The sequence below is a fragment of the Hippopotamus amphibius genome, chromosome 10 (assembly GCF_030028045.1).
Source record: "Hippopotamus amphibius kiboko isolate mHipAmp2 chromosome 10, mHipAmp2.hap2, whole genome shotgun sequence".
Classification (NCBI taxonomy): domain Eukaryota; kingdom Metazoa; phylum Chordata; class Mammalia; order Artiodactyla; family Hippopotamidae; genus Hippopotamus; species Hippopotamus amphibius.
Window position 1 is genome coordinate 89922376 of NC_080195.1, and position 23435 is coordinate 89945810.

Here is a 23435-nt window from a genome sequence, read left to right on the forward strand (position 1 = left end):
TCCATTCAAGCTTCTAAGTAGTCTATCCACCCAAAATTTGAGTAGTGGGAATGAAAAATCAAAGAGGAAAAAATCTGGATAATGGAATTCCCACCAAAAAAAAAAAAAAAAGAGAATACTTCTTTCTCTTTCAATAGGTTTCTGTTGGTTACATTGCAGGAAGCATTTGTATATGGAATTCCGCTTTAAAAGCAGGAAATCTGCTTCTCTACAAACACTGCTTTGTAAATTCTCTTTCATTTTCTTGCCTAAAACTGTCAGCTCTGTAAATTGTTGCAGCAGCTTAACAAGCACTAAGTTGTGCACTCTCTGAGGACACCTACGCCTTATTCAGTGCTATTTCTCAAGAACCTCATGAACACTGGGCAAGCAAGGGGGCCTGCATTTAATTGAGAATATATTGTTTTTCATTCTCTTCGGACCAGTGGAGTCCTTGTTCTCTTTGTCCATCTACACGGCGAAACTGTGGGAAGAATAACAATCAGAGAGATCTGATAATTGCTCATTTGATGTATTTTACTGGTACATGAAAGGAGAAACGCCTAGGAAATCACTCTCTCCTCTGAATGCCTCTTGCCTCAGATCAATAATATAAAGAAAATGCAATCACAGGACAAATGAGAATCGTCTTGCCTCCAAACCACAGCACAAAAGGAAAAAAGATATACTGTAATGAGCTGACTTTTGTCAGTTACAATGCTCTGCTTTCAGAAGGCTGTTTCCGATGCCTCTTTAGCTGTTCCTGTTACATTCCAATAACTGCTAAGATTGAGATGTGCCAAAGCTAGATTCAGGGTTTAGGAAACACAGACGTAGGTGGCCTTATGATGTGCTAATTTATTAAAAGGCATGTTATTTCCTGGACAAAATAAATGAGAATACTGACATGCTCCTAATATTTTTAAAGTTCTGTCGTTCATTTATCACTTCTTGCTTACCCCCCGCCTGGCTTTAATCACAGGTTTAAGTTCAAATGGTGAATTGCCTTAGAAGGCTGGTAAATTTGTTTTTGTTTTGTTTTTTACGGCTGTGTCGGGTCTCAGCTGTGGCACGCGGGATCTTCGTCGAGGCATGTGGCTCTTTGTTGCAGCCTGCGGGCTTCTCTCTAGTTGTGGCCTGCGGGTTTTCTCTCTCTAGTTGTGGTGTGCAGGCTCCAGGGCATGTGGGCTCTGTAGTTTGTGGTACCCAGGCTCTCAAGCTGAGGCACGTAAGCTCAGTAGTTGTGACACACAGGCTTAGTTGCCCCGCGGCATGTGGGATCTTAGTTCCCCAGCTAGGGATCAAACTGCCTCCCCTGCATTGGAAGGCAGATCCTTTATCACTGGACCACCAGGGAAGTCCCAAGCCTGGTAAATTAGTTTTAATGTTTATTAAACACCACATACAAGTGGACCATTCTGCTAGATGTTTTGCATATTCTACTCAATTTAACCCTTAAACAACCATTCTGAGGCCTATGTTTTTGTTTCTATTTATACTTGAGGAAACTAAATATTAAGAGATCCAGTAACCACAGGCCCCCCTCACCCAATCCCCGTGCACTCCCACCAAACAGAGTTAGCCTATTAGAAGCCCATCAGAGTCTGTGATCTTTCCAATGTGCCCAGACCTTTCCATTGTATCCAACCCATGGCAGTTTTAAACGGCATCCTCTTTATAAGCAGGGTCAAACTAAGTTTTCTCCACCTACCCACCCCACCCCCCACAAAAATTCTACAATATGAAAGCAATTTGCCCTATTCCTTCAATCTCCCAGGTGAACCAACCTCAAAATAGGTCCAACCAAGAACCACTTGGTCTAGTGAGAAGCTTGGTGCCAGCTGAGGAATTATAGGATCTGAGTTCCCGCCAGTTCCCAACTCTAACTGGCCATGTAACCTGTGCCCAATTACTCAACTCTTCTAAGCCTCACATTCCTCACCTTTAAATGAGAAGTTTAACCATCAGTTCCATGGGGTGTTTGGGTATGAATTATAATGGAATTTCCAAGAGGGTAGCTATATTTTATCTTTCCTTTAAATTAGCATTTAATCAGTAAATGGCAAAAGAGGGTCATTGCCTACAACCTTAAAAAAAGATAGCACAGTCTCTCAACCACATTCTAATGTCATTTGGATAATGTCCTCCTCCCCAATCCCTTTTTTTAAAGAATGCAATGATGAAAAAAACTCAATAATATGTTTTTGTTTATTATTTGGCATTTAAAATGTGCTGTGCCAGTATTGAAAGGCTGATATCCAAAGCCTACCAAAAATGAGTGGATTCTTTGAGATGGTCCAAGTCCAGCAGCACTTTAGCAATCAGACAGTAATAAATTGGGATGACAGACAGTGCTGCCCACGGTGCATTTCATGGTGAGAATGGTACAGGCTTAGCAGCGTCCCATTAAATTAATGAGAAGCCCTGGCCTCTTCGGCCAGCGGGAGTGAGCAACATAATGGAGCCATCTGAACACCTTTCCACCACCCTGGGAATGAAAGGAGAGTTCGAAAGGACAACCAATTCAGTTAAGTGTTTGGCTTTGCACGCGATTTATCCCCTAGATCAGGCTGTTATTCCATTATTCCCTCAGTTTGATTTTTAAGATCAGCAGCTGCTAAAATAGCCTTTTTAAGGTATTTTAGGTTGTTGACACCCTTGTCTCCTGAACACATAAGAAATAAAAGGACCAGGAATCCCTCCAGATCTCTAACACTGTCCAGTGAAGGTGTGCTTTGAATTGGGATTCATAAAGTGGGCTTTCATTTGATGGTCTGCTTGTTTTTACCATCCACAACCAAAGGGTCTGCAATATAAAGGAAGACGTCTCAATTAGTTAAAGCTAAATAAATAAATGAACTGGGAATCTAATTTTCCTTTTTTTTTTTTTTTTTTTTTTTGCTGCATTGGGTCTTCATTGCTGCACACGGGCTTTCTCTAGTTGTGGTGAGTTGGCAGGGGGCTGCTACTCTTCATTCCGGTGCGCAGGCTTCTCAGTGTGGTGGCTTCTCTGTGCGGTGGCTTCTCTTGTTGCAGAGCATGAGCTCTAGGCACATGGGATTCAGTAGTTGTAGCACGTGGGCTCAGTAGCTGTGGCATGCAGGCCCTAGAGCGCAGGCTCAGTAGTTGCGGCACATGGGCTTAGCTGCTCTGCAGCATGTGGGATCTTCCCAGACAAGGAATCAAACCCGTGGCCCCCTACATTGGCAGGAGGATTCTTAACCACTGTGCCACCAGGCAAGTCCCTGGGAATCTAATTTTTCTTGAGGTAGAATGCCAAAATGGGAGAAATGTTGGATTAGGAATTAGGTGAGTTGTGTTACCAAAAACCTGTGCAGCCAGGAGCAACTCATGGCCTCTCTCAAGACCTCAGTCTCTTCAGTGATAAAAGAATTGGCTTGACAATATGATGGATACATTTTTCCAACATTTGCAAATATACAGCTGTTTTTGAAAACAAAGAGAAATATGGTCAATGAGTAGGTAGCTAATGCTATTGTTGAAAATAAATATCCCAGGATTTATCTCTTCTTGGGCATCAATCTTCTTCTGTAAATGGGAATAGTATTCTCTACTGTTTTCCTCAGTGAACACACAGACTTGAATCCTTGGAAATTTTATTTAGGTAGCAAAGGGTAGGCACACAGAACATTCTTCATATTGCTACTATTAGTATTCTTTACCGTGACTCGTATCACCTGTTAGACAACAGTGATCAACTAGTCTTGACACAATTTGTTTGTTTTTCTACTTCCCTTAGTCCATAATTTAATTCTCTTAACTACCAGGAACAAATCCTCAGACATCACTTTGAAAGCGTGCATGTCTTATAATCTTTTTAAACATAGATCATACAGTGACTGCGTTTCCATTTAGTGGATTAATCCTCTGGGTCTTTTCTGATTCCGAACACTGCCTTGCTCCATCATCCCAATACTCATGAACATCTTACCCAGAGAGTGGAGGTTTAAAGAAAACTGCTGAAGATCGAAGATAATTTATAGGCTTGGATAAAAGTTTTAAATTACGCAAACCTGTAACATTAACATTTATATGAAGAAACTTATAGGGAGTTGCTAGCTCTGTATGTTCTATAGACTTCTGACAGAGCAAAAGCCCCAGGAAAATAATAAAATCAAAGTTTAGTATGCAGTTTCTTTGTAGGTTTTTATAAGAGTCTGCAAAGAAGAGAAATAGCAACCTTGAATATTTGTCAAGCACTTTATACACGTATTAGCTGGTTTTATCTCCTATTAGCCCTAACAGTGTTATATTATGAGATCTGATTCACATATAAAGAAACTGAGACTGTGCGGTAAAGGAATGACTGCATAGTCTTATAGCTAGTAAATAGCAGAATCAGTATTCCGACTCTGGTCTTGAAAACTCTAAAAATGATGTTGTTTTTTCATTGTATGTCACTGCAAGAGCATTTTTTCTTTTTGTATTTTGTATTTTGCAAGGGAATGGCAAAAACCTATTGGATAGTCCCATTTTGTCTTTTTGGCCTTTTTACTTTTCTTTCTCTCTCTCTCCTTAAGTTCAAGGTAAAGACTTTTTATTTCAACTCTTTCCAACCTGCCAAGATTCTGAACCTAATAATAAAATATTTATTTACTTAGATTAAAGTATAATTGATTTATTACCAATAAAAATAAAATATCACTTTGTTATTAGAGCCATCATAATTGAGAACTATGTGGCCTAAACCCTTGGCAAGCATCCTTTCACTTAATACATGGTAGGGAAAAGTGCTATAATAAATGTTTGCACTTGAAAACAAAGATTTAAGGAGATTTAGAAACTTGCCTAAGATTAAAATTCTTGGTTGTTCTTAAAGAAAAAAAGCAGTCTCATACCTGTCTAATTATACAGCTTGTATTCTTGACCACTATGAAGAAATCTAGAACTGAGAAAGAAAATATATGGTATTGTTTTTTTATTTCAAGTAGATGGGATTTAATTAATTCACTTATATTTTTAAAAAATTTTTGGTTGTTGATCTTTATTCTAAAAAGTCCCTTTAACTTTTTGCTCTTCAAAAAACTGCTTGTTCTACACTTAGGAAAGACAAAAAAAAAAAGAATAACCAACCAAAGGAACAAAATGCTGCTGATATTATGATACAGCACTGCCATCCAGTGGCCACTGAGGGAAACACATAGCAAATGCTTCATGGCTGCAAATGACCATGAGAGCAATTATTTAAATATGAAATAAAATGCTGAAATTGAAAGAAATGTTTGAGTAGTAAAGTCCTATTTTATTATTTATCCTGGACCTGAGACATCTCAAAGTGAATAAACTAACTCTGTCTGTGTCATTTAGTGTTAGAGGCCTTTAAACAATTTAAAAACCTGAATAAAAGAAAATGAAGGACTTTCCTGGCAGTGCAATGGTTAAGAATCCGCCTGCCAATGCAGAGGACATGGGTTCATTCCCTGGGCCGGGAAGATCCCACATGCCTCGGAACAGCTAAGCCCGTGCACCACAACTACTCAGCCTGCACTCTAGAGCCCTCGAGCCACAACTATTGAGCCTATGTGCCACAACTACTGAGCCCACACGCCACAGTGACTGAAGCCCACCACCTAGAACCCGTGCTCTGCAACAAGAGAAGCCATGGCACTGAGAAGTCCAGGCACCGCAACAGGGAGTAACCCCCACTCGCCACAACTAGAGAAAGCACAGCAAGGAAGACCCAATGCAGCCAATTAATTAATTAATTAGAAAAGAAAAAAAAGAAAATGAAGACACTTGAGCAATTGGGAATTTCTCTTTAAATTCTACGAATGTTTTAGTTCAACGCAATTGTTATTAGCGTATATGTTTCAAACACACGTTGAAATTGCCCAAGAGATTGCGGTTCTGGGCTTGGTAAGTGATGTGCACTCGGAGCAAAACCAACTGGTGCTAGGTTCTTGGTGTGTGGATGCTGCTGTTAAACACAGCCTCTTGAATTTTTTATTGCATGTAGATTAATGTGCATACTTCATTTTTCATTATTTTTTGGTTTTGTTTTGTTTGTATGTTCATTTTTTTTCTTTGTTGGTTTATTTGAACCACTGGTGCCAAGACATCTGTCCATAATGAAGGGCAAAAGCCAGAGCTCTTGGATTCAAAATTGTTTCGAATCATGAATTGTAAGAAGCTTTGATTACTCATTTAGAAAATATTTATTAAGATTTGGTGAGGTGCTACACATATAGCAAATATGGCATAGTCTTGCCTTTGAAGTAATTACTGTTCACTTCACAAAACAGAAACACAAATAGATACAAAGCAATATTCACAGTGTGAGGAATAGGCATGGAACCCAGTCTCCTTGCTCATAGGCATCATCTCAAGAAGCCAGCAAGCGTTTCACACATGGTAAAGACCCAGTTGTTGCTTGATGAATGAATGGAATAGTATAATTGAAGTAAGCATAAGGTGTAGTAACCAGACACCCACCGAGAGGTTGCAGTAGGTTGTCTGGAGCAGGAAACTGGGCTAAGTTGTGATTACGGGTTAGCAGTCAAGAGTCACACTAAGTGAGTAAGTCAGAAAGAGAAAGACAAATACCATATGATATCACATACATGTAGAATCTAAAATACGACACAAATGAACACATCTACGAAACAGAAACAGACTCACAGACACAAAGAACAGACTTGTGGTTGTCAAGGGTAGGTGGAGTGGGGGAGCAAAGGATTGGAGGTTTGAAATAAACAGATGCAAACTATTATATATAAAATTGGTCAACAGCAGCGTCCTACTGTATAGCACAGGGACCCATACTCCATATCATGTGGTAAGCCAGAATGGAAATACATATATGTATACCCGAGTCTCTTGGCTGTACCGCAGAAATTAACACAACATTGTAAATCAACTATACTTCAATAAAATTAAAAAATAAAATAAAATACAGGAATGAGAGAACAGGGGAGTATACAAACTAAAAGAACTAAAAACTAAAAAAAAGAGAGAGTGTGAAGAAGATGGACTAGTGTATTTCAAGCAGAGAAGAGTAGGTGGAAAGGTCTGGGGGCGATCCTAGACTTATTTAATTCAGGTCTTTTGAAAAGTAAAGAAACTACAAGTAAACGGCTTGCTGAAAGTCTCATCATGAGCAGTGTCACAAGCAAGTTGAGACTAGGTCTTCCAACGCCGTCTTTAATCCACTTTGAACTTTCCTAACAGGAAAAAAGAACGGGCTTCGTACGTGATGGTAGTGAAAAAGGGAATAAAGGAGCTAACGAGAAAGACATGCTGCAGAAGGAAACTGCAGCACTCAGCTAATAGTTGGGCACAGATGGACTCCGAGGACGGTCAGCTTACAAGGGACAAAGAAATGAGAAGCAAAAGTGAACCATCAGGTGAACCTTGAGAGCATTTCCTCTGTTAACGACACACCCATCCATCAACACTGCCGCTGTTACGAATAAGAACCATGCAGGAAGGGAACAGCCCTGGAGGGCAATGTTGCCAAATGCTTGAGGACCAGCCTCTGAGGCCTAATACATCGGAGGCAGTATTTACACAAGACACATTTACTGAGGGCCAACAGCACAGTGCCACTGTGCGGAAGTCACAGAAAATGGAAGAAATGATTCCCTTCACCTAGTAACTTACACTCAATTTGAGGACTTTAGAGGAAAAAAAAAAAAAAACTTGCAGAAATGGGCCGTTAAAAAAATCCCAGCAAGAGCACAATGGGGAGACATCATGGTTCATCTGCACTGGTCTGGATTTAAAGAAGCCCATGATCTCGTCAGTGGATCAGGGCTACTTGCTGGTTGTGCTGGGTTGGGCATTGTCATATGCTTGTACAGGTCTTGTGAAAATTTCTGGCTAATGGAAGTAAAGTATCTTGGGTAAGATAAGTTTTTTAAAAATTCTCACAAAATAGTCAGTTTGGCCAATGGGAGAGCTCCCATCACTTGATCTCTCTGTTTCCTGTTCCCCGCCTCTAAACTCGAGTGCAGTGGTCTTTCAAGGACCCCGTCAGTCCTCTTCCTACTCGCTGTATTAACTATGACGGAGTGCGTGCTTTACTTGGCCATTGAGAGAAGGTCAAATGGAGAAGCAGATCAGCATGCTTTTTGTAGCCCCTTGATCAGGCCACATGTTGGTCTTTGAAGCCACTGCCTCGGCCCGATGCAGCCACTTGTCATCCACACTGACCTCTCCTAGCCAGCTCCTGCCTTGAGCCCTAGTAACTGATGAAACAAAGCACTTCAGGGGCTGCTCCTCCCTGATCTGTGGCTTACAACTAGCATCTAAAATCCTGATTTGTGATTTGGTTTTACTTTGTATGTCCTTCCTCTGATATTGCTAGCCTGCTCTCCTAAGGAAAATATACTGTGAAGACACTATCCTTCTTTGAAAACGTGATGTTAAGACTTAAAGGGACTGGATTGGGTCCTGGAGAAACTATTGGACTAAACCTGTTGAGAGAATAGCTTGTTCACAGATGGCATAAAGGGCTCTTCTTGGCTGAATGTAGGGAATTTTTAGAAAAAAATAATATGGATATTAAGTATAGGCCAAAGAGTTAAAATTTACTTAATATACAGTTTTGACCCTCAGTAGATATTTTTAGTAGAGTCAAACATCAAAGAGATTGCGGGTTTGGTTCCAGACCATCACGAGAAAGTAAATAGGGCAAGAAATTGAGTCACACACATTTTGGGGTTAAAGTGCATATAAAAGTTATATTTACACTATACTGCAGTCTATTAAGTGTGCAATAGCATTATGTCTAGAAAAACAATGTCCGTATCTTAATTTAAAAATATTTTATTATTAAACAATGCTGATCATCGTCTGAGCCTTGGGCAAGTCATACACTTTTTGCTGGTGAAGGGTCTTGCCTCAGTGTTAATGGCTGCTCACTGAGCAGGGTGGTGGTTGCTAAATGTTGGGGTGGCCTGTGGCAGTTTCTTAAAACAGGACACTAATGAAGTTTGCCTCGATGATTGGCTCTTCCTTTTAGGAATGATTTCTCTGTCGCATACAATGCTGTTTGATAGCATTTTCCCAGCAGTAGAACTTCTTTCAAAATGGGGGCCAATCCTCTCAAATGCAGCCTTTGCTTTATCAACTAAGTTTATGTTGATAAATCCTTTGTTGTCATTTCGACAATTGCTGAAGTTTGCCCTCTTACATGGGCATGATTCACGGCACCCCAAAACAATTACAATAGTCACATCAAAGATCAATGATCACAGATCACCATAACAAATATCACATATAATGAATTATGTTGGAATTATTGCTAAAATCGCCAAAATGTGACACAGAGACACCGTGAGAAAACGCTGTTCAAAAAATGGTACCAACAGGCTTGCTCAACACAGGGTTGCCACAAACCTTCAATCTGTAAAAAAATGCAATTATCTGTGAAGTACAATAAAGCAAAGTGCAATAAAGCAAGGTATGGCTGTAATGACGAAGGGATTTTGTGGTGATCATACATCCTACTCAAGATGGCGTAGGCAAGATGCACTAAAACTTAAGAAAGCTATTATGCAACAGAACAACAAGTTGGAGTGTTTTACTCTGAAGAAATTTTACAGTATGATGGTCGGTAACAACGGAGGAGCTCTATACAATAAGCAGTAAGCCAGACTTGGTGACTTTATGTAGCCAAGAATTCAAAACAGCTCCAAAACTGAAAATCTGAACACTTGTAAATGATAGTAACAAAAGGGGATCTTTTAGATATGATAATGATTATCTCAGTTTTAGACTTCAGAAAGTTTCAGGTGAGAGATAGGCAATATCCTGTCCTGGAATCTGAGCTCAGAAAGACTTTAGGTATCAAATATAGCAGGAGGTTAAAAGATTCAAAACTATATATATATATATATCTCCTTGTGTATATCTTTGGGGAGAGGTCTGTTGTTGGTGACCACGGATAGTAAGTCTTCTACATAGTGGAGTATTCCAGAGATAACTCAAAACTAAATAGTTATAAGGAAGTCCACACGGGAGGACTTGAAAGGTAAAACAGGGATTAGTTTGGAGGCGTCAATGAAAAAATATTGCCTGCCATATCAGTAAACAAAGGACGTTGCAGCCATCAAGGCAGCAGCCTCTGCAGTTACCCCCAGTGATGCACACTGAGGAGACTCAGGATGAAAAAGCAAAGGATACTGGCCCCAGAAAGCTGAGGTGCACATCAGAGGAACGATTTCAATGAACTCAGACTCTTGCATCTTCGCATACATATAAAAGCAATAAATTCCTGAACGTGCGATATCTGGTTTTCTTTAATAGTAATAATTTGATGTTCTTACTACCTGATCTTTGTTGCAAAAACTCCTATATATCCTGTCTCCTCCCTTCCCTCTTCGGATCAGTCTCTCAGAGCTATCTGAGATGCTGTGTTCCAGGTTTAAGTCCTCAGTTTTGCCCATTGAATAAAATATAACTCTCAGCTTTTAGGTTGTGTATTTTTTTCAGTTGACAGAGAGTAGAAATCACTACCATCCTCATCAAATACTTAAAGAGCACCTACTGTGTGCTGGACGATGTAGTGAACACCGGGAAGAGAAAAGGATTAACTCTGATCCACTCTTGACTGCTAACATCTGGTTCTGGTGGCTGAGTGTCTTCTTCAATATAAATTATATCAACCTCAGCAAACATTTATCAAGGGATCATTCTGAGTCAGAGTTCTACATGTTTTACATAGATTATCTCATTTAATCTTTATAACAACCATATAAACTAGGTTCTCATTACCATCTTACAGATAAAGGAAACAAAAAGGAGGTGTAGGAAATAGCTGACATAACAAGCCTGACTGTTACCCTTTGAATCGGGTGCTTACAAAGTCGGCCCTTAGCTGCCATCTGAAACTTGAATTTTGGAAGCGTTCCCACCATTCCCAAAACTGAGAAGAGTGGCTCATTACGCCTAACTGATTATACAAACAATGGTTTGTGAGAAGCACCTGATCTTTCTGGAAGTCTGGAAGTTTGGTAGGTGCTAGGCAGAGGGTGCCTGCATGATCAGCCCCCAATAAAAACCCTGAGCAATGGGTCTCTAATGAGCTTCCCTGGTTAGCAACACTTCACGTGTGTTGTTGCAATCTGTTGCTGACAAAATTAAGTGCATCCTCTGTGACTCCCCTGGGAGAGGACTTTGGAAGTTTGCACCTGGTTTCCTCCAGCCTTTGCCCTAGACGCCTTTTCTCTTTGTTGGCTGTCCTTTGCATATTTTCACTGCAATAAATCATAACTGTGAGTACAATTATATGCTGATCCTATAAGCCCTTCGGGAGAAACTGCATCACCATAGTTCGTCATCCTTCAAGTCTGGGGTGTTAAGAATGACTTATTTGGTTGGAAGAGAGAAAGAGCAAGTGGAAAGGGATTAGATGAAGGTGTCTACCCTAACTCCTCACTAAAACAGAAAACTTCTTTCCTCACAAATGCAGTTTTGCTCTCAGAGTTGCCTTTTGAGAGGGGAATAAGAAACTGGTTCTTCTAGGGCTTTGGGGTTACAAAGGAAAAGTATCATCTAGTGCAGCGATTCTCAAACTTTAGTATGCATCTGAATCACCTGGAGGCCTTAAGTCACTGCTGTGTCCCACCCCCAGAGTTTCTAATTTGGTAGGTCTTAGGTGGGGGCGAGAATTTGCAGATCTAACAAGAATTTGCTGACAGTGATGGGTGGTAGAGCCACAGATCTACTAATCCACTAGCATCTCTAAGCACATACGGGCAAGGAGATAATACTCTGTTTTGGGAGAAGAAATGTTCACATCACAGGATGCTTCTTGGAATACAAACACAGAACAATTGATTCTATACGCAGTTAAATAAGAATTTGTGTATTTGTTTCTTTAAAATCAGACTTCTAGCTGATTTTAAAGTGCAAAATCTTGTAACTCAAAAAACTTCTCCAGAATCATTTCCAGATTGCAACATTTGTATGTGGGGAGAGCTTACAGGGATAAGAAGAATAGCTCAAGAAAACACTGTGATTCTTTATTTGATGTGGATTACTATAAATTTTTCACGTGTGGGCTATTTAATCATTTAAATTTCAAGCATCAACAGAACTGGTTCTCAAATCTGTAACATTCATTCTCACTTTCAGTATGAAATCTAATGATTTAGAATTTGAGCAAAGGCACTTTAAAGTGGAATATTTAAAATTAGAGTGTTTTTCCAGTTTTTAGTTCCAATGTCTTTAAATTTATAATTAACAGTAAATTGTCTTGTGCCTGTTTCCCTAACAGTAAAGTTAGAGGCCATGAAAGCTGGCTTGCCTACCTAAAAGAAGCTGCTAAGGCCCAGTTTCCAGGGCCCATGAACCAACCTGGATTCTATCTGCCTACATATAAGGTGGGTGATGTGTTGTCACACCTACAGAGACTGAAGTTGTTTCTTTTTTAAAAAAAAAAACCAAACAGTTGTTTAATGATAACGCTTTGACATAGCCTGTAAGTTGAACTGACCCTGATTCTTCTAACAGTAAGAATTATCCAACTGGATTCCTAGCTCTGATATAAGGGCTTATCCTCGGACCCCTTAAACACTGACGTGATGTAGTTTGTCACAATGCAGGCTGAGTAAATGATTCAGACATAGCTTTTTCCTTCTTATTCCCTGGGTGCAGGCAGTTGCATTGATTACATTGCTCAGTTCACGGCACATTTCATTTTTGCCAAACCCCGCTTGCTTTTTGTTCTTTTTTCCTTCCCATCACTATTCCCATTTGCACCATGCAGATTGGTAAGTGCTAAATCCAGGCCTTTTTTTCGTAACTTTTTTTCTCGTTTGGAGATCTGATTTGTAAGCATTTGTCAGCACATCATTGGTTCCAATTTTACATGTCATTACCTGTACCTTGAGAAGACTTCTATTCCTCTCTAGGCCTCAAATCTTCATCTGAAGAATGAGAAATGTGAGGATTAATTTTGTGTGTCAATTTGACTGGGCCACAGGTGCCCTGATATTTGGTCAAACATTACCCTAGGCGTTTCAGTAGGGGTGTTGTAGATGAGATTAACATTTAAATTGGTAGGCTGAGGGGCTTCCTAGGTGGCGCAATGGTTGAGAATCTGCCTGTCAATGCAGGGGACACGGGTTTGATCCCTGCTCCAGGAAGATCTCACCTGCCGCGGAGCCACTAAGCCCGGGCGCCACAACTATTGAGCCTGCGCTTTAGAGCCCGTGAGCCACAACTATTGAGCCCATGTGCCGCAACTACTGAAGCCCACGCACCTAGAGCCCGTGCTCCACAACGAAGAGTAGCCCCCACTCACTGCAACTAAAAAGAAAGCCCACGCACAGTAAAAAAAAAAAAAAGACCCAACACAGCCAATAAAATAAATAAGTAAATAAATAAATTTATTAAAAAATAAATAAATAAAATTAAAAAATAAATTGACAGGCTGAGTAAAGCAGATTGCTCTTCATAAAGTAGGTGGGCCTCATACAGTCAGTTGAAGGCCTGAATAAAACAAAATGCTGACCCTTCTCCAAATAAGAGAATTCTCCTGCCTGTGGGCCTTCAAACTAGTCCATCAGCTCTTCCTGCCTGGTGGTCTTCAAACTGGACATTACCTCTGCAGAGTTTGCAGCCATCAGCCTCCATAATCATGTAAGCCAATTCCATATAATACATTCATTTATATTAGCTTTGTTTCTCTGGAGAACCCTGACAAATACAAGGAATCTTAGCATACATGGTCCAAATCTTTGAAGGATGTGGTTTTAAATAATTCTCACCAGAGAAGAATGTACAAATTTCTTTCAAGATCCGTTCCAGTCTTGAGGTTCTAGTGTATATTGATATTCAAGTTTGCAGTCTCAAAATGCAACATACATCTAAGAAAACTTTGATTACTAGGAACACAAGATAGTTCTGGAAAGACATATCTGCAATTTTTAAAAAAGATAAAACAGAACAATTATTTAAAAATTAAGAGGAAAAGCATTACCATCTTGGGAAAGTTATTATGTTAAAGTTCAGGTCAGTTTAATGCCACTGTGTTTTAGGTTATGTTATAGACCGAATGGTTTGTGTCCTCCTCCAAATGCATGTGTTGAAATCCTAACCCCCAGTGCAATGGTGTTAGGTGGTGAGGTGTTGGGAGGTAATCAGATCATGAAGGTGGAGCCCTCACAAATGGGATAAATGCTCTTACAAAAGAGACCCCACAGAGCTCTCCAGCCCTCTTTCCACCACGTGAGGACACTGCAAGAGAACAGCCTGTAACCAGAAAAAGGGACTTCACCAGAACCTGACCATGCTGGCACCCTAATCTCAGACTTCCAGCTCCTAGAACTGTGAGAAATAAGTTTCTGTTGTTTATAAGCCACCCATTCTATGGTATTTTGTTACGGCAGCCCAAATGGACTATGATAGGATGGTTGATGTGTCAACCCAGCAAGAATATGAGTGCCTGCAGGTACTCAGTGTCTGAAGAAGCAACAAGCTGCCTGGGGGGAGGAAACTACTATTTTTATATAAATATTGGTACCAAATACTTTATGTGTAGTATCTTAAATCTCTTTTAAAAATGATATCATTCTCATTTATAGAGGAAGAAACTGAGACTCGCAAATAGAGTAACTCACCCAAGGCCACAGAGGCCACAAGGCAATATAGTGACGCCAAGATACAAGCCAGAACCATCTGGCTCCAAACTCAATCTCTCCCCCTTTCCACAGCATTCTGAAAAATAGACACAGAACCTCTTTCAAGAAAATTGATCTGGGGGCTTTCCTTGTGGCATAGTGGTTAAGAATCCGTCTGCTAATGCAGGGGGCACGGGTTTGATCCGTGGTCTGGGAAGATCCCATATGCCATGGAGCAACTAAGCCTGTGCACCACAACTATGGAGCCCATGCATCACAACGACTGAAGCCCATGTGCCTCGAGCCCATGCTCCCCAACAAGAGAAGCCACTGCACTGAGAAGCCCATGCGCCACAACAAGGAGTAGCACCCGCTGTCTGCAACTACAGAAAGCCTGCATGCAGCAACGAAGACCCAATGCAGCCAATAAACAAAAAATAAAATAAATAAATAATTTTTTTTTCCCAAAAAGGAAATTGATCTGGTTAAAGAGAAAATAGTTCAAATCTTAAAAGCAGAAGGTATTGGGCAATTGACCAACCATAGTTGGATTTAAAACTTTTAAGCAATTAAAGAGATTAACAAATATTTACTAAAGTGATTTTGACTGGAATGCTTCCCTCCCTTTGATGATCTCTTTTACACCTCATTCGTTTTCCTTCCCTGCCTATCCACTGCTTTAGAATCTAAAGTAATAGTAAGAAAACGTATTTGGAAGAGGATTCCACAAGGAAGAAAAACAGAAGAAACAGACTGTGAAGTTTATTTATTTGAATTACAATGGAGAAAAGAATGCCTCAATCTGCTGTACTCCCACTGCCTGTTCTGGAATTGATTCTGAAGCATGCTCTATTATGAAATGCCTATCAAAAGATCAAAGACAATAATTTGTTAAAGTACATAAATCAGTGTTTCTCAAATTTGGTGCATGCTCTGTATTCATCACCCATTGTCACAATAGTACCTCTTAACAAAACCAAGGTGGTATATGATATTTTTTTTTTTTTTTTTTTTTTTTTTTGCTCCTGAGTCTGTGGGTCAGCTAGATGATTTTGTTGATTTGAGCCAGTTGTAGCTGATCTTGGCTGGCTCACTTACGCATTTGCAGCTGGCTAGGGGATGCCTGGGAGCTGGCTGCCTTAGGAGGTCCACAGCTGGGAAGACCCAGCTCTGCTTCATTTGCTCTCTCATCATCTAGCGCACTAGCCTCTGCTTGTTCTAATTGCTCAGCAAGGTTGCAAGGGAGCAACAATGCACAAGCCTTCTGAAGCCTAATCTTGGAACTAGCATCTGGTCATTCTAGCTACATTCTCTTGAGCAAAACAAGTTAAAGGGCTAGCCCAGAGTCAAACGGTGGGGAAATGGACACCACCTCCTGATGGGAGGAGCTGCCAAGTCACCTACACACATGAAGAGCTGCCAAGTCACCCTGTGAGCAGATGGAAATTATTTTTGCAATCAGCCTACCACATTTACCTTCATGAATTTTGCGAATTCCCTTTATCTCCTCATTAACATGCCTATGATTTAAGACGTCCACATTACCACAACGATATTTGTGAAATCATGGGTTTCAAGTTTTATTTTGTATATGCATTAAATGTCATAACTAATAAAAACTGGTAAAAAAATAAAATACCATGTACCAGTTAAAATTCTCTCAGTGAAACATACGGAATTAAGGTAATGTCCAGAAACTTCTATGGGATCCAAAGAGAGATGGAAAACCTCTAACTTGCACTAAGATAGTCAAAGTGATCTAACAGGTGCTAGACTCCCTATTGTATCTGAAGCATTCAAATAAATTTAGAGGAAGGTAATAAGAGCTTAAACCCTGTCTTGGGAGAGTTTGCAATCCAGGGTGGCAGAAAAGATCATCTTGCCAAGCAAACTTCCTAACCCTTAGTGAGTAGAAACACTATGTGTATCACACAGAGAATAAGTCAAATAGTATTTCAAACTAGGAGCTGATCAAGGAGAGAAAAGAGGTGGAAGAAGGCATGGATGTAATTGGTTTTGAGCTGGACCTTCTCATGTGTGTAGGAGAAGAATAGGCAACCTCGCAGTAGGGAGGCTTTTTAAATTGAAAGAAAGCCCAAGCCAGAGGCTCAAAGGCAATCAATAAACAAGCATAATTAGGGCTCAGCAAAATTAGAGAAGTAAGGTTAAAACCAACATTAGCCACATTACAGCATATAAATTAGATTATGTAACACTTGGCGTTGGACTTCAATATGGTGGTCATTGTGCATATCTGAATTTACGAGAGATAAGGAAGAGTATTAAAGACTTGAGAAATGGGATGGACTCCACTTCTGGTAAGTAGGGATACAAATTTTGAACCAACATTACTACTAAATGAGAAAAGCTGGACATAATATAAAAACCATTAGCTAGATTGCACTGGAAAGCTCACAAGGTAGTGAAGAAATATCAGGTCAATATCCAAAAGAAGATGAAAGTCCAGAAAGGTGACCCCAGATTTGGGGACAGATTTTCCTCTGGAAACATTAGCTACTGAGAGCCTGAGCAGCACTTTTGACAACCTCTCTGGGATAAAGTCATCAAAGGTGGAGTCCAGGCTCATATTTTAGTTTGGGGCCCTAATAGCTACATCCTGAGTCAAGTTCAGGTAAAACTGCCCATCCACAAACTGATTCACTTTGCTATACAGCAGAAACTAACACAACATTGTAAAGCAACTATACTCCAATAAAAATTAATAAAAAAGAGAGAAAAATTTAAAAAAACAACTGCCCATCCACAGACTACAGCTCAGCTGTAGCTAGATTTAGCTAGCTACAGAGCAGCTAAATCTCTGAAATAGATTTGTGTCACAGGGCTACTACCATTTTAGAAATTTTGCTTTTTAAATCTGTTTCATTTTCCTCTCAGCCGAGTGCTCCTTCTACTGGACACAAACAGAATCTCAGAGAGAAAAGACATTCATGAAACTACTAAGAAAATGTAAAATGATGTGTGATGCAAAAAGGAATTTTAGTTACCACACTAAAGAATTCAGAGCAAAATATTGCATCTTTATCCATTATCCAAACAAAAGCAAACAAAAATAAAACCTTTTTATTGGAACACGAACTTGGGTTATTCACGTATTTGGCTTTCTTTTGCTATCTTCTTTACTTGGCCATCTGTTGAGATGACTTTTCTATTTCATTGTATGTGAAGATTGATTGCAAGATGTAGAACAAAAATAATTCTGAGTGGCACATGAATTATCAAGTCATATTGGAGAGAAGCAGCCCCAATTTCTGAAGATATAATACAGTTAGCCTTGTGCCATTAGTTTCGGTGGAGTTTTATTTTTATGATGCTTTCAGAAATTCTTGACATATAGTCTCCAGATATAACTAAGAGTAGGCTCTGCTAAGCAACAGAAGTGAATTGTAACACATGACAGTTAGTATGTAGGCTTATAATCTGCTACTCTACTTAAAATATCCTGGTATGTCTTCCTATTTAATTCATTTTTCTGATTCTCAATATGTCAGAACAAAATGTTCTCATTCTTTCATTTTTGAAAACACAATTCTTATTTGTATAATTTTAATTAGTACTTGTCTACTGTGTTCTTTACACTGTTTTTATATGTGGGCTGCTGTGTTAAGTGAGTAAGCAAAGCATGAGCCTCCAGATACTGACTTGCAGAAAAGAATGGACCTAATGTATCCAAGTATGTTCAGTGGTAAAATTGGCCACAGCTGAGCAATTCTAGTACAAAGTACTAAACAGGAATCTTTAAGATATTCAAAATCATTTCAAATATTTAGTAAAATTAACTGCAAACAATGGCCCTGAAAGACTGCAAGCAATTATAACCAAATTAGATAGTGTACTTTCCCTCCAAACCTTCTATGATAGTTAACTTAATTTTATTTTTTAAGCTCTTTATTGGAATATAATTGCTTTACACTCTTGTACCAGTTTTTGAGATACACCAAAGTCAATCAGCTGTATTTATACACATATCCCCATATTCCCTCCCTCCCACGACTCCCCCCCACCCTCCCCATCCCGGCCCTCTAAGGCATCATCCATATGATGGTTAATTTTAAGTGTCGACTTGGCTAGACTGTGGTGCCCAGTTGTGTGGTCCAACAACAGTCTAGATGTTGCTGTGAAGGTACCTTTTAAATGTAATTAACATTTGAGTCAGTAGACTTTGAGTAAAGTAGTTTATCTTCCAGAATATGGGTGAACTCATCCAATTAGTTGAAGACCTTAAAATCAAAGACTGAGGTTTCCCAAAGTAGAAGGAATTCTGTCTCCAAACAGCAATATAAAAATTCTACCTGAATTTCCATTCTTTAGACTGAAGATTGCAACATCCACTCTTAGCTGCATTTCTAGCTTTCCAGGCTGCGCTATGGGTTTCCAACTTGCTAGCTCCCACCATCATATGAGTCAATTCCTGAAAATAAATCTTTCCCGCTATATACATATGTATATATCCTACTGATTCTGTTTCTCTGGAGAACTCTGATAAATACACCTTCCAAGTTACAGAATGAAGGTGCATGCAATAAATTTCCCATAGTCATTTGTAATACTTTGTATAAACTTATCAGATGAATCTAGCATGCATTCTTGGAATGATATTTTAATAGTGTGTCTTGTATTTTTTAAAACAAGTGAATAGTAGCCACTTACCACAACCCATTTATCATGTGTAATTTTTTTAGATTGTCTAGGAGGGTATATTCTTTTGACTCTCCTAGGTTTCCTTTCTCAGTCTTATCCTTCTGTTCCTTCCATACTACTTCTTAAAGAACATTAAAGTTTATTTTTTCCACCCTGAGTAAATTTAAAAATTGTAATTGTGTATACTACATCCATCTGTAGATTTTGTACCAATGTTTTTTTTTTCTTTTTTTCTTTCATGAAAACAACTACTGTCATTATTTGTTTTCTATTTTGAAAAACATTAAATTGCCATGTGTTAAAATCTACGGAAAGAAATGCTGCTATTCTCTAAAACAGTTCCCAGAGAAATATTATCAAGGCCAGTTTATCAAAAGTGTGAGGGTTAGTGCCATTGCAAGGGCAACTTTTAGTGGTGGGAGGGAACAAAAATTATTTATTGGAAAAGAAAAGTGAGTTAGGAATGGAGAAGTCTAGAAGAGAAGTGTTTAATGAGTATATGAAGACAGGTTTTGGTATTTTCATTCTCAATTCTCTCTTCCTCCTGTGGCCAGGTGGAAGAAAAGATTTGGGTTTCAGATAAGAGGGTGGAAGAATTCTAAAAGGTACACATAAGGCTGTTCCTTAATCTTTTCTCATAACCTAGTGAGACTGAATATAATCACTGATAGTTGTGATGGAAAATAAAACCAAGTGTAGGCAGCTAAGGGGAGGAGACAGAGGGACCGAAAAGAGAACAGTTGACAAAATGTCCAAAATTACAAAATCCGTTAAACTAGTAATTTTTCAAATGTGCTTCTTTCTATAGTCACTTGGAGATAATGATTAACTATATTAATTTCTTCAAAACATGCATGAGTAAGTTTTAACAAAGTTATGTAAGAACCCGTGTTCACAGGATGGCAAGAGAGAATTTTTATCTTAACAACTGGTACCAGTGATCTAAAAATGTTTCAGTCTTGTACCAACACCCTAAAATCTGTTTTTATACGTCCTGCAGACTTTTTCCAATATAAATCGGCAAGTCTTTGATTCCTTGTCATGTATATGACCTCAACCTAACTTGCAAGGTTTTATTTGTAGTTTATCTCCTTTGCTATACTGACACCTAACTCTAGCAGCAGGTTTGAATGAGGTAGAGATGGGGAGAGACATGCAGGTAATGGACTTCCTCTTCAAGGAAATCACTAAGGCGACACAGTAACAGGATAATCTTATTCTGATAGGAATCAGAGAAGCAAGGGGAGTCTGTTTCAGAGGGCAGCGGATGCTGAGTGGAAAGTGGGGAAAAAACACCTAAATATCCTATTTCTAGTTCTCAAATTTAGATATTTGAATTTGTAATTCCCTTTCTTCAAACCATTTAATTCTATCGGAAAGATCCATACCACCATGCAGCCTTGAATTCCTGCTACCATTCTTTGGTGGCAGCAATGCTGTCTCCCAGAGCTTGTTCCCGAGTGAACGCAGGATGATAGGATTCGCAGTTTCACAACTCTTTGCCATGGATCGCTAAATTCCCATGTAAGAATATTATAGGACTTTTAACTGCATAGATCTAGACAAGATGATCACTCCCATTTCTCCATATTTCCCCTGGGATATTTTGCACGTGTTGATCTATGCTCTGCATCAATTAGGACATTGTTTGACAATAAGTAACAAAAATATCTTGTGGCTAGGTCAAACCAATTGATTGATTGATAAATATTTAAGGATAGAGACATATTTAAGAATACATATGTATTTAAGGATAAATATGTTTAAGGATATATTTATATTAAAGGATATGTATATGTAAGAATAGCTATATCTATCTAAATATATGATATCAAGAGCTAACTATGTTGATAGAAGGCTCCTCTGAAAGCGCATTTCTTAGCATCTCACTCAACTGGCTTGGATGCACACATGAGTAAGTTTTAACAAAGTTATATAAGAACTTATTTAGGGCATTAATGCTCAGAATAAATTGCTTCTACCCCTGTTTGAATCACAGAATAAAGAGTCCAGGTCATGTATAAAAGATCCAACTGAAGGAATTAATTATTATCACTACCTGACGATCACGGTGTGCCTTGTTCCTTTTGCTCTGTATAGCAGGAAATAAGGTACTGCCTACCAACAAGATCACACATTGTGCGAAATTACCCCAAGTAGGATACTAGACAGCCTTAAAATGCAAGTGGGCACTAAAACTTTTGGTATCTTTTTGCCCAGTATGGTCCCCACATTGACTAAAATGCACTGTAGTGTTGCTAACTTATACATGCCTCTGAGAGAACTCTGAATTACTTCCTCCCGGACGTGTCTTGGCCTTTTTTTTCCCCACTAGCAAGGATCAAAAGGAAATTTTTTTTCATTTTAATTGTTCCATCATCATGAACATATTAACTTGTGTTGATTTGCATGGGAGCAGTCAAATGGCTGTCACAGTAACAAAGCCAAGTGTCCTTTGATCATAGAAACATCAATAATATTCATTCACTGGTCTCTGGTACGTGACAATTAATTTTCTAACACAGAAAAGCCATCTTAATTGAACTTGTATTTCCTGTTTCCCAGGCATTTTAAGTGGGAGGAGGGCAGAACTTCTCCACCACCTAGTGCAATGGTTTGCATCCTCTTAATTTGGTTGGAGTCTTAAACATCCTAAATCCTGACTGTCTACATTCCAAGCTGTGGGGTGTGGCAAACAGCCCAACTGTTTTAATTCCAGAAACTGCTTGATGAAGTTTTGTTAAACCTCTTTTCTGTATACACCCTCATGAAGGGTGGAAAAAGTTTGAACTCTGTGCTTCAGTTCATGTGTTATATTTATTGAATATGTTAAGTGATCGAAGCACATTTATTTACTTGGCTTTGACATTTCCAGCTACTTAGTGATAGTTTTCTCAGTGCACCTAGAGAGAATACCAAGCGATTCTTATTCATCGCTTGTTCTCAGTCAAGTCGAAGAAACAACTGTTTGAGACATTAAGGATAATAAAAGATCATATGAGAAGTAACAAATGAGCGGTCCAGGTAGCAATAAGAGTAAGAAAGAATATTGTCGTGGCTGGCTGGCGGTTGTAATGCTGAATTAGCCCCTCCCCCAAGTTCTGCTTCAGAGAGAACAGGTTTTATTTTTTTCTCATGTGTTCAGGTATAAATTAAGCCAAAAATATTTTGATTTGTGATACTTCTAGATAAATGTTTCTGCCTTCATTACCAAAATGGAAGATACTGTTGTTACCAGAAACATCTGTTCAAATCCAACTTTGAATAAAGACAGTCCTGAAGCTGTTGCAGGTGGTCCCTTGGTTGTCAGCCTTCAATATGTATAACCCAGCGTTGAATCCCAGGTTAAGACCTTGGGAAAGAAAACCCCCTGGATTGCCATATCCAGATAAGAAGATCTAATAATGTGACATGGGGCTTTAAGCCATTTTGCCCAAAGCTTGAGAAGAACTGTTTTCAGGTCATACCTCCTTCGGAAGTTAATAATCTTTATAAAATAGGTTATGTTGTGGGACTATCTGGGTCCATGGCTTAAGCAGAACTGTAGAGTTATACAAATAGAAAAATAAATCTTTTTAATAAGCCAGTGTTACAGAATTCTCCAATATGAACTCCAGGGTACCCTCCCTATACCCTTTGAGTCAGTTTTATGAGTGTAAATGAATGAACAAGATAGTCCTGCTGGACTAGTTCAAGGTCATTCTCTAGTATCTAATATGTTGTTTGGTAAACACTAACATCTGCGGATTCCTAAGTGTCAAGCACCACACTAAACAGATTATGGGCACATGGGTGTGGAAAGAAAGGGAATTCTTCAACATATTTTTGCAATCCCTGCATGCCTCTAGTGGGTCTAGGAACTCTTTTCTTAAATCACAACTTTACCAAAAGCTTCTGGAATCCTGCAATAGTGTCACCACTACATTTTTTTTTCTTTTAAGTCCATAGTACTATGAAGACTTGCCCTTAAACTATAAAATACCAGGTGAGTAACAAAGTGGAAAAACCAAATTCCCCAGAGTTTTAGGTGCTATTCTCTGATGGAAACTATAGTAAGAGGAGAAGCCTACACTACATTTCCGTTGTCCTTGGTTGTCATGGGAAAGGTCACCAGATAGTAGTGTGATCTTTTGGAAGAATATGAAGGGAGGAGTCAGTAAAAACAATAAAAGAGGTATGATTCATGATATGATCTCACCCCTTTCAAAT